The sequence below is a fragment of the Fistularia commersonii genome, chromosome 32 (genome assembly GCF_037954325.1).
Source record: "Fistularia commersonii isolate RoL2024-O1a breed Wild chromosome 32, RoL_Fcom_v1.0, whole genome shotgun sequence".
NCBI lineage: Eukaryota > Metazoa > Chordata > Actinopteri > Syngnathiformes > Fistulariidae > Fistularia > Fistularia commersonii.
In genome coordinates this window covers 2,445,631-2,458,577 of record NC_141315.1, presented here as the reverse complement: position 1 = coordinate 2,458,577, position 12,947 = coordinate 2,445,631, and positions in this window count along the sequence as shown.

The window sequence follows — 12,947 nt, the reverse complement described above, 5'->3', positions numbered from 1 at the left end:
GAGATCAGTGACTGCAAAGTAGTGAGAGTGTAGCCAGACAGCATAGGATGGTGGCTTGTAGGATGACTCTGATGGCAAGGAAGATAAAGAGGACAAAGGCAGAGCAGAGGACAAAGTGGTCAAAGCTGAAAAGGGAGGAGTGTTGGATGGTTTTCAGGGAGGAGTTGAGAAAGGCTCTGGATGATCAGGGAGAGCTTCCAGATGATTAGACAACTACAGCTAATGTTATCTGGGAGACAGGTGGGAGAGTACTTGGTGTATCATCTGGAAGGAAGGTAGATAAGGAGACTTGGTGGTGGAATGAGGAAGTGCAGGAGTATATACAAAGAAAGTGGTTGGTAAAAAAGAAGTGGGCCACTGAGATGACTGAAGAGAACAGACAGGAGTACAGGGAGATACAGCGTACGGTAAAGATACAGGCAGCAAAGGAAAAACAAAGGGTGTATGATGACATGTATGCTCGCTTGGACAGTAAGGAGGGAGAGAAAGATCTATACAGGTTGCCGAAACAGAGAGATAAAATGGAAAGGATGTACCACATGTCCGGGTGATTAAGGATAGAGGGGGAAATGTATTGACAGATGCTAGTACAGTGATGGGAAGATGAAAAGAGTACTTTGAAGAGCTGATGAAGGTGGAAAATGAAAGAGAGGCAAGGGTAGAAGAGGTGACCATTGTAGACCACAAAGTAGTAAAAGTGACGTGAGGAAGGCATTGAAGAGGATGTAGAGTGGAAAGGCAGTTGGTTCTGGTGATATACCTGTTGAGGTGTGGAAGTGTCTTAGAGAGGCAGTGGTAGAATTTCTGACAAGATAATTCAACAGGATCTTAGAGAGTGAGAAGATGCCTGTGGAATGGAAATAAAGTGAGGGAGCTGTATTGTGTTTTTGCAGACCTAGAAAAAGCATATGACAGGGTGTCAAGAGAAGAACTCTGGTATTGTATGTTGAAATATGGAGTGACTGAGAAGTATGTTAGACTGATGCAACACATTTATGCTAGCTGTGAGACAGTGGTGTGGTGTGCTGTAGGGGTAATAGAGAAGTTCAAGGTGGAGGTGGGACTCAATCAGGGATCAGAGATCTAAGGCCCTTCTTGTTTGCAGTGGTGATGGATCAGTAGAAACAGAACTTCCCAGATGTTATTCAATATATTTCTAACAAAATCACTGAAACAAGTAAGATATTCCTATGATATTTATTTGATATAATATCTACTGATAAGATATCGAATGGTGGGCTTCGATAAGGTGATGATTTTATGCTTTCAAAAGAAATGTTGACTGAAATGTTACTGAAATCGGAACTGCCAGGCAGGGGGTCTCAAGAAAGACCAAAGAGAAGCTTCATGGACGTAGTGAAAAAGTATATGAAGGTAGTTGGTGTGAGAGAGGTGGATACAGAGAATAGGGTTAGATGGAGAAGGTTGATTTGCTGTGACGACCCCTGAAGGGTAAGCCCGAAAGCAGATGAAGAACACAGAAGTTGAGTTGTTCAGACATCGATTGCTAATATAACAGCTCCTGGAGTGACTGAAGGCTAAACAATGTGTTGAACACACTCTGTAAAGCAAGCCCCTTTTTTCATCAGCATACCTACTGTATGTAGGATTGCAGTAAAGTACCACTTAAAGGAAAGCACAAATATATGTTTTTTTAATAGCCATGTGAACATCACCTGCTTGAGCTGGACAGAATATACAATGTGCATCTTGACAGTCTGTGCAAAGGGACTGACTTGATTATAGCAGAGATAGAAACAGAGTTTGAGGTCATGACCATGCTCCTTCTTGCAGGATAACGGAGAAGTCCCCGGAGGGTCATGGGTCCCTGGCCTGTGGATGCCCTGTATTCATGACCACAAGAGTTCAGTTTGTTGTGGGATGTGCCTAAATAAACACAGCATGCTCTGCAGTATAATTTCAATAAGCCAGCAGATTATTTCTTAAATATCTTCCTTTTTTCGCTGCTCTTAACAGTGTTTTGCCATCTGTCATTAGTATGTCTATTGGTGCTTGTTACAAGCATATTTTTAAAGTCAGTAATTATAAAGATGAATCACCTCTGTGAATCATTCAGCATGAGCAGAAAATCTTCTCACGGCATCTACTTAGTCCACAAGAAGAAAGACAATTGGTCTTGCCCCCAGGGATGCAAGAACAAGAACAAAGCTCTTTCTGGCCATGACATTTCATACTTTATAAGACTCAGACACAGGCCTCGCCCACTGCAACACAGTCCCACACCTGCTAAGCATGGGAGATATATGAGAAATGTGTCTGGTGACAACAACAATGCAGCAACTGCATGGTGCCAATGGTGGCAGGTTTAACAGTGATGTTGGTGGTGGTTTCACTGCAATATCCTCCACTTTATCATATGTGCACACCGTTTGGCCATTTCAAATTTCTCATGAAGGTGTCTCTCTATCTCTATCTTTTGTGACAGATGCTCCTCTGACATAATTGGGTATTAGAGACATGATTTACTGCAGCAGTCTTGTCAGATACCCATCATTATTTCATTATTTCTTTCATGAATATTGAAGCCATTATTGTATTATGTCACCAGAACCTCGTAGCACTGCTGTTGTTATTAGTATGAGATCGTTTTTGCCTGTACTTCCCAACCCTCAGAGATATCACCCATATCTCTGTCACACTCTTGCTTTCTATCTCTGTCCTTTTTCTCTATCTACACCATGAGGCAGAAGTCGTCTCACATTGCACTTTGGCCTGTCCAAGGTTTCTGCCCAATAGAGGGCATTTTTTTCTTGCCATTGTTGCCAAGTGCATCTATCATGACTTGGCTCTATATAAATGAAATCTGACTTGAAAATGTTCACATTACATCTATCTAAGAATGACTTAATATTTGTGTGTCTTATGCCTTACTAGATGTGTTACACAGATTTTCATACTTTCTCACCGCCTCGAAGATTGTCATGCGCTGAAATGATGTATGAGGAATTACATATAAATTAATATCTCGTGGACAGTTTCAAAGACAATAGCTTTGCTTCCTTTGCAATTTTTTTTATTTTGAACATTTATTAGAACAGGTTCCTTAACAGAGTCACACACATTCTTACAAAACCTCATAACAACATACACATTATACAATATTCTTTATAGGTCACTTGTTTCCTCACTAGCAAGCGAAAAATAAAATTAAAACAAAAAAAACAAAAAAAAAACAAAACATCTAACTCAGTCAAATAGAGATAATATCTTCAACTCTCCAAATATTTTTTAATGGGTGCCCATTTGTCAAGATATAGGTCTGTCTGAAGTCGTAAGTTTGCTGTTATGCGTTCCATGCAGTTTACATCCTCAAGGGTGGGTGGGGTTTGAGCCAGTTTACTGTGATAATTTTATGTGCAATTAATAGAAGAACTCTAAGCGAAAACACCTGGTTTTTCCTTAAATCGCTTGTTGATGCTGTACCCATAATAAATTGCTGTGGATCAATTGGTCTGTTTAATTTTAAAATCTCACTTGTTTGTTTTTTTTACCTCTTCCCAGAATTTCATCAGTTTAGGGCAGTCCCAAAAAATGTGGGAAAAGTCCCCTGTTATGCCACAGCCCCTCCAACACAGGGGATTCCTTTGCAAATTTAAATCCTATTTCCACAACTACAATGGCGGTTAAAAATACATAATCATTGTCATCCAAAAAAAAATGGCAACATAAATTAACTTTCACAAATCCAAATACAACTTTTTTGTCTTTTCTAATGCACATTAGAGAATTTCCATGACACTTTTTACACAGATAAAGGTTTCTCCTCAAGGTGGTTGCTGCAGAAAAACTACACATCCATGCTTATGAAAAGTGGTTGGTAACAGTGCCAGCCCTTAGCAGACAACGCTTGTGAGTTTAGCGTAACAATTTTTTTATAAAGAAAGGAGTTCTACTCAACAATAATTCCAGTGAAGTCAACTATCTCCTTTATCAGGAGAAAATAAATGTCAATCTGACTTTCATTTAAGGTTAAAATACAACTTCTGCAATTTTTCCATTCTTTGAATCAGCTGATACAGCAAAGCCACAGTGAGCACTCAAGGGTTCAAGGTTTCCTCTGCCTGGCAGATTTTCAAACTAGAAGTAAATGCCTCCCATTATTATTTGAGATCAGAATCAGCTTTACAGGTTCGTATGTCCACACGCACAAGGACATGGACTGGATTATTTCATTATTCTTGCATACTTTTATTGAATGAACATACAGAACAAACCAGAATTAATATTCTGGTATGTCATATTAGTTCTTTGCACAGAGTTAGTTCCTGACTCCATCGACTGAATAATCAAAAATCAGAGTAATGCCCTTAAGAAGGAAGCATGATATTTTTGGTTGTTTACCGGGAGGGGGTGGACATTTGGAACTGGCTGTATAAAGGCTGCTTTGGTTTGCCAAAATTACAGCCCCGGGTTTTTAACATGCAGTTTCATTAAACCCCAGCATAAAAGAGATTCAGAGTGGTGTGGCTCTATGCTATACCACAACAACGAAATTGTTATGCTAAAGAGATTATCTGATAATTGATCCACCCCTTTTCGATTGTTATGGTTTATAAACACACATATTCTGTTATTATTTTAATCATGTATTTTTTTCTGCCCTCAACTTCTTGAAATGTTAACATTTTTTGTGATACAATTATTTCAAATTCAGATTCAAAAAACTATTCGTACCCTGGGGCAATTGCAAGGCAAGTAGAGCGGGCGGTACAAGACAGGAAAGCAAACAGTGCAACTGTAACAAAGAAATAACAAAATAAAGGTAATTGCAGTAATTATGAAAAAAAAATTGGAAACATGTTTCAAGGTATAACTTGAGCAAAGGGTTTTAGGGGGAGTGTGGGTATTGTATGTCTGTACGTGTGGGGGAGGTTGTCTGAGTTAATGAATAGATTTGAGGAGCTGGACAGCCCTAGGTACAAAGGAGTCCTCCAGCATGGCAACAAGCTGGTGGCCGGATGGTAGCCACTCAAACACTGGAAATTGAACTTGTGACAGATCTTGGAGGACACGGTTTGCAAACCTAAATGTCATATTGTTGTATAAAGCTGACAGTGTTGCGAGACAGGGGGCTAATGATTTTTGAGCATGACTGTGCTCTGCAGGTTATGGAGGAAGTGATGATGTTCTCGATGAAGAAGTAAAAGGTCCAGAGAATGCTATTTCTTACTCCAAATGAATTTAGCATTCTTAGCAGATACTTCCCCTGCAGACATTTTGATGATTTCCCTAGTGTTTGTGGAAGATTAAGCTGATTGTCAAAGATGGTTCCCAGGTACTTGTTCTCTTGTACTCCTCAACAAGCTCAATCGGGTCTCCATGGATCATGGTGGTGACTGCAAGAGCCAGCTCCCTCTGCCTGTTGAAAAAAGTCACAACCATCTCCATGGTTTAATTTACATCCAGCTCCATACCAGAGTTATTACACCAATCCACAAACTTGCTAATGGCTGATCCATGGGACTATGACAGGCCTGACAGCAGAAACAGGAGGACTCTGTCATCTGCATATTTAACCGGGTGGGAGATTGCTGAGTGGATCTGCAGTCATCGTTGTCGAAGAAGACTAGCAGTGGTGAGAAGATGCAGCCCTGAGGCATGTCAGTGGAGGTGTGACAGAGGTCAGAGAGGACAGCCAAGACAGTCTGTGATCTGTGGGTTAAAAAGTCCAATAAACACAGAATCAGCTGGTCATCCAGGTGGAAGTGGGAGGAGAGTATGTTAGCCAGGATGTGGGGCTGTAGTGTGTTGAATGCAGGGGAAATGTCAGCAAACAGGAGTCTGGCAGCAGTGTAGGAGTGGTCCAGATGTCTGTGTATGGTGTCTGAGTTGGGTACTTTGGTATAATCCAGACCTCTGCTCCTGTGAATTGAAGAGCAGCCATCAGTGAGCTGGTTTCTTTGATATGCTGTTCAACTATCCTCTCCATACCCTTCATCACAAGAGAGGTCAGAGACACCGGTCTGAAGTCATTAGGCACTTCAGTGGTGCTTTTCTTGGGGATGGAGATCACTGTGCAGTGTTTCCACAGCTGGAGAACTATTCCGCTGTCTGAAGATCTCTGAAACATGATCTGGAATACAACTCCCAGCTACTTCGTGCAGTGTTTCAGGACGCGACCACTGATTTTATCGGGGCACAATAAGATAAGATAAGATAAGATAAGATAAGATAAGATAAGATAAGATAAGATAAGATAAGATAAGATAAGATAAGATAAGATAAGATAAGATAAGATAAGATAAGATAAGATAAGATAAGATAAACTTTATTGACACCCCATAGGGGAAATTCTTTTGTCACAGCAGAAAGACATCCTCAAATAAATAGACAGCAGAGAGAATAACAGCAACAACATCAAGGATAAGAATGTACAAGATAATGGAAAAAAAGACAGTAATTGTGAAAATAGACAACCAAAACTAAATGTCAACATAAACAAAATGACAATAGCAATGACAACAATAAAATAAATATAAAAAAAAAAAAATAGGCAGGATACGAATGGTCTGAGACCAACAGGATAAAAAAGACAACAGGGCGTGACATGTGAATGGGTGAGTTTGTGAATGGGGTGGGGTAATGAGGTTGTGGTAGCACAGATGCACAGATGGAGTTGTGTGCCTTCCAGACTGCTGTTATACAGTCTGATGACTGTGGGCACAACATAGCGTCTAAAGCATTCAGTTTGGCACTGGGCTGGGATGGACCGTTGGCTGAAGGAGCTGCCCATCAGCCACAGCTCATTGTGCAGGGGATGGGAATGATTGTCCCAGTTTGTGCTTCACCCTCCCCACTGCCACTAATTGGAGATGGTCAAGGTTCAGTACCACCACCAAGCAGGCATTCCTCACTAGCTTGTTGAGCCTGTTGACCTCACCAGTCCTGGCACCAGCCCACCAGCACACTATAGCCAAGAAGAGTGTGCTGGCAACTATAGACTGGCAGAAGGCCTTGAGGAGCCCTCTACAGATGCCAAACAACCTCAATCTCCTCAGGATGAACATCCTGCTCTGACCCTTCCTGTAGAGGGCATCAGTGTTGTGTGACCAGTTTGTCCAGTTTATTGTTAATGTGGACCCCAAGGTACTTGTAGGAGTCCACTATCTTCACCTACTCACCTTGGATGGTGATTGGTACCTGTCTTCTCCGATTCCTCTGGAAGTCCACAGCTACTTCCTTGGTCTGAAGATACTGAATAGGAGGAGGTTCTGGTTGCTCCACTCAACAAAACTTGCGATCAGACCTTTGTACTTCTCCTTGAAGTACAAAGTCCAACGATGGAGGAGTCATCAGAGAACTTCTGGAGGTGGCAGGAACTGGTGTTGTACCGGAAGTCAGAGGTGAAGATTGTGAAGAAGAATGGAGACAGGAGTATTAGTAGTATTATCACTATTCAGACCTGATCCAGACCTGAACATTTTGACAGAGAAAGACACCTGGTATGATTTAAAATGAATTTCGAATATCACTGTAAACAAACAATTTTCTCCTTAATGGTATTCATATTCTTCACTGAGACCATTTTTCATCTTATTGTGACTATGAGGACATTGACTTTCTCTCTCTTTGAAACTTTGTGCTGAATAACAGAATGATTCAATATTACAAACATATGTTGGATTTGGTTGTATATGATCGTCCAAACATCAGTGTATCTCACACCACTGATCCAGCTGTGTTTTTGTCACCTCTAATTAATTCAAGTTGAAGGTTTTTTTTTCGAGAAAACAGTATTATTGGTGAAGTAGCCCCAACTGTAACAACAAAGTGCTTTTAAATGCGAAATTCAAAGTGGCCCTGAGACCATGGCTCAGCACAACTTAAGAAAACAAAAACAAAAAGAAGTAAGAAGACAAAATAAAGCTATTTCAGAAAACAGTGTCATTAATTTAACAGCTCACGTGAAGTACTTTGAAATAATGCCAGAAATACCACACTGTTTTTTTTCCTCTTGGTGTGTATTTTTTAACGGATTTCCACAAGCGGTTTGCATATGCTGGCAAACAGAAATTTAATTTTCTTAAATTGCATCTGTTTGCCTTTGTTTTCTCAAGTTGCAATACATTAAGCTCCCTGGATCACCGTGGAAGTTTTAGCGAATGACTTTAACCACATAATGAATACTACGCTTGATGGAGATAGCTCCAGTTAAAATGTAGAAAATAACCCCAATAAGGTTTTTCCCATGAAAAAGCTCAAATTATGAAACCCAAAATGAGACTGTGAATTGCTAGGCGCAGATGGTGAAAAACCAACTAAGAAATACATCACAATACACTTACTGAAAGATTATAACAAGGCAATTTTGTACATCACTGCGAGAATACTTCTAAAAGCAGATAAACACCAATATTCATGACAGGTTTTAGAGCAATAGATTATCAGGTAAATCCTGAGGTAAATCAGGTTTTTTGTCACATCATGGCTCAGAAACCCCTCTTGGAAAATTTATGAAGCAACACAACAGATCCATTCAATTCTGGAAAAAACAATAGTACTTTTATCCAACTAAGCTAGAGATAATACAAGCTTCTATTGCCAACCTAATAATGAAAGGATATTGATAAAACTGCCAGCTGAAAAAGGTCACCATTTCTAAAACATAGCCTGATGTATTTTCTCTTCAAACTTCTCTTTTTAGTTTATATGGTGCTAAACCACAACACGGTTTTTACAGCAGGTCTGGGCCACACTCTTAAATGATTTATTGAAACCTAACATTCCCCCATGAGTAAGCACTTGGTGACAGTGGCAAGGCAAAACTGCTCTTTATCAGGCAAAAACCTTGAACAGATCCAAACTCAGGTGGGCGGTCACCTGTCTGGACTGGTTGGGGTAGAGAGGGAAAATTAGAGCGATTGTTAAACCTTATCATGATAGAAGATGGTGGACGTAGTGAGAGAGGATATGACGATGAGAGAGGAGAATACAGAGAATAGGGTTAGATGGAGAAAATTGATTCGCTGTGGCGACCCCTGAAGGAAAAAGACGAAAGAAGAACAAGAAGAAGTTAAACTTCATTGTGATATGACATAACATCACGTTATGTCATAATGTTGCAAATTATTTACTGAATGTTTCTATTACAGCTAGCAAATGATAATTGCACCAAACAAAGGCAAGGACTTGTAACAAAATAATGAAGAAAACGTAGCTAAATACCATATTTAGAGAACAAAGTAAATTAAAACCAAAGGTAGTTATAAAATAAGAGCAAGATAAAATATCTCATCCAATTAAGTAAATTCTTGTTAGCCTTATTTTCCCACCAAGAAAACAGAAAGTCCAATATCACAAGTATACTTGAAACAATTAGTTTATTCAGCAGCTTAAAAAAAAAAAAAATCAAGGGAAGACAAAGTATGAGCGCTCTATATTTAATTCTTGTTTTTTATTTCACTCCCATATGTCAGTCTGAGCTATTGCAATGCAATCCATACTAATGTTTTGTTGTTTTGGTGTCTGTTTATTTTATCAGAATGCTTTACTTTGGGATCAAGAAAAATGAGTCCTGAAACAAAATGTTGTAGTTAAGATTTAAAGAATTGCAACAGGCTCACAAAGACTTTGAAGCTTCATACATTGGCTGAGACTCAACATTGACGAAGTAGATGGAAGTAAAGAAGTGGATTTCATTTTACTGCTGATCTTCGCGTCTAAGTCTTCATGTTTAGTTTTCTGTCCTGCACTGGCTTTTAATGTGCAACCTGGCACAGTATCAGAAGTACGACAATGCTCTTTATCAGACAATATGTCCTGTTAAATCACAGTTGGCCAACTTTCCAAGTGACATAGGAGATAAATAAAGTATTTAAACAGTCTTTTCCATGTTCATGAGCTGGCTAACATTAACTCAGCATCCTTGTTGAAATCTTCTTGCCTTGGCAACTGAACTTGACTTTCTACAGCCGCCAACCAAGAGACTTCTTCAGGCTTCAGTTGAACTGAGGAAGCCTCTCGGATGAGGGGTGAAACGTCTTCAAGTGAAAAAACTCAAGTCCAGTTGCCAAGACAAAAAGATTTTGACAAGAATTCTCCATGACCTGGATGACTGAGAACGTCCAATGACATTAACACAGCATGTGACTCATCATTTGAAGACCATTTCCAAAGTGAGTCCATTACAAAAGATAAAAGAATTTCCTCTATGGGGATCAATAAGTTTAATTTTATCTTTTATCTTTATTATGCTTGTTGAACCAGATGGAAAGGATTAACTATAGTTCTACATGCGGGCTATACTCTCTGATATACTATAAATTGAACAAATCAGCAATATTTGATTTAAAAATTTAGATTTAAAATGTGTGAGGGCTGAGCAAGACCAGGTAGAGAGAAAGCTGGTCACTTATTAATGTTGATTTTTTAAATTATTTTATTGCAAGGAATCAAATATCTTTTTCTCTTGCTATTGTAGTTGTTCAACAAAGCAGAACAAAAGCATGCTGTGATGTTTTAGTTTAGTTTTTTATTCTTATACATTTCCAAGGGCCTGGAGCAGCCATCAAAAATTATGTGGGAGGAGAGGAAGTACGTGATTAAAACACCATCTATTTGCTCTGCTCACGATTGCATGTACTGTTTTATTTTTACTTTTACTTTTAAAAAATATTATGAAACCTATATTGTCTTATCTACTCAATGTATAATTACTTCCTTTAGTTAACATTTTGCATTCCATTTTCCATGTCCAGTTCTTGACATTTTGCATTTTTGCAATTACCTGTGAAGCATAATTAATTTCAATATTTGGTTGAAGGGCGGGTGTAAGAAATGTTGGAAAAGTCATGGATTTGTTGACTGGGCTGTTGAATGTCTGACTAATTGATTGAATGATTAATTGATGGAATGCTACTGAACACAACCACAAACCATGCATTTAAATTGTGCACTGAGCTATATTTCAACAACAGCGAGACAGAAAATATATTGTTCCTTTTCTTTGTGTTACCACAAGTTCATAATAAATTCATAAGCATCTAGTTAATTTAGCCAATTCCAAGCGGTTGTTGACATTGTTAGGTTTTGATATTGTAATACAATATCATGCTTGTATAAACTTTGATACAGGTTTAAGTGGGCCCTGATGATTCAGAGACATAAACCTAAAAATGCCCTTTTAATGTAGATGATGTACCATATTTTAGAAGTTTGAAAGAAGGAAATTAAAGGTGTCAGTCTCGTAGAAATAGAATCATTGAACTGAATCCTTTCTGAGCATTTTCTTGGATTTCTTGTCCCCCCCAACCATACTTAATCAGTGCCACCAGATGGCACAACGCAACTATAGCGGTCCTTGTCCAATGCACAGTCCATGTTTTTTTCTTAATCTCATCTTAAATTCGCGTAACCTTCCATGATCAAAGAAATCCATAAATAGATAGAAAATAAGTAGACAAAAATTTTGCATTTTCAACATAGTGGATGACAGAGTAATATAACAGTATAACAGAATTACAACCCAGAGCCATGTTCCTCTACTGTCGTGCAAGAGCTGCCATAAAGAAGGAAAACAAAACATTTACATCATGTTAGCAATGCTAGCAACTTGCTATTGGAAGAAGGAACCGCTCCTAGTGCAAGGTAAGTGGCTAAGTCAAAGATGCACTTAATTTACTTGCAGAACTTTATATGTCAATCTACTATTCAAGATGTCTGCACAGAGGCAAGTTATCTACTGGCATACGAATTAGTACATAAGCATCAAATGACAAATAGATGATTTGTTCATTTTCCCACACCAGCGACTCTGGAAGAAGCCTCTTAACGTGCCAGGGATTAGGATAACCTGATGGTTGAGCAGCATGGATTCTGTTTTAGATACTGATTGCTAAAGGTTTTAGAAGTGACTTCAGCAGATGTTGTCTCGTCTGTTAGTTAATAAAAAAAAGACGCTCAACATGAATCACTACTGACTAGTATCTAGTCTGACTTAGTGTCAAAGGTAAATTTTAACTTCATCAAACTGGATGACTTTTGTTACTCCCTGAACAAACAAAGTCTCAAACCTTGTTGGTGTTTTCTGGTTCTACTTCTGTGGGTATGTTAAGTATGTGGTTCCTGAATGCAAGAAGCCAGAGAGCCTCAGTCACCAATTCTGTACTGAAAATTTTCCAACAAAACTACTGCCAGATTTGACTAATGTATTATCTAAAAAGGAGTAAAATGGAAATAGGCTTCATATATTTTTTTTGCTTTATGCTCCCTCATTTGCAACCTCATCTACCAAAGACGTGGTCTGCTGCGCTGTTTACAAAATGAGAGAAAAAGTCACCCTAAAGCCAAAATGTTTGCAGTCCCTGCTCTAAACCTCACTCCCATCTGGGTCATAGTGTCAGTTTAACCTGCAATCTCTGAAACCTTACTCGACTGACACAGAGAGCCAGGGGGGCAGAGATGCTACCTTTGAAGCTGCTTCCCATGGGCTTAAGTATAATTCAAGCTGGAAACGGGGGTTAACTGACAGCCAGCCACTGAAACAGCTGGCCAATGTCCGCAACTAGAATTACTGTGAAATTGTATACCTTGGCCATCCAGTCAATAATGTTTATCATATGAAATAAAGACCCAAAGGGAGTGATTAAAAGATATTAAGTACAGTGCTTCTGTTTCTGAGTTATGGCATGGTGAGCCAGAAAACTGCTTCAATAAAGTATTAATGTTATTCAAGGTCCAGCCTTCGACACCACTTGATATGAACAGTGAGTATGATGGAATGTCAAGTCTTAGGTATTTTGAGGACAGGTACATTAGACTTTAATGGGAAAAGATCAGCTGAAAAACTTCATAAGTTAAAAACAATTATCATAATAGACCACTTAGTTCAAAGCAAGATTTGTTTGTGATTGTCTCTTAGCTTTTGTGCCCCTTTTTCTATCAACTGCTCTACCTGCATGAAGGATTTGCTGATTATTTGGTGTATA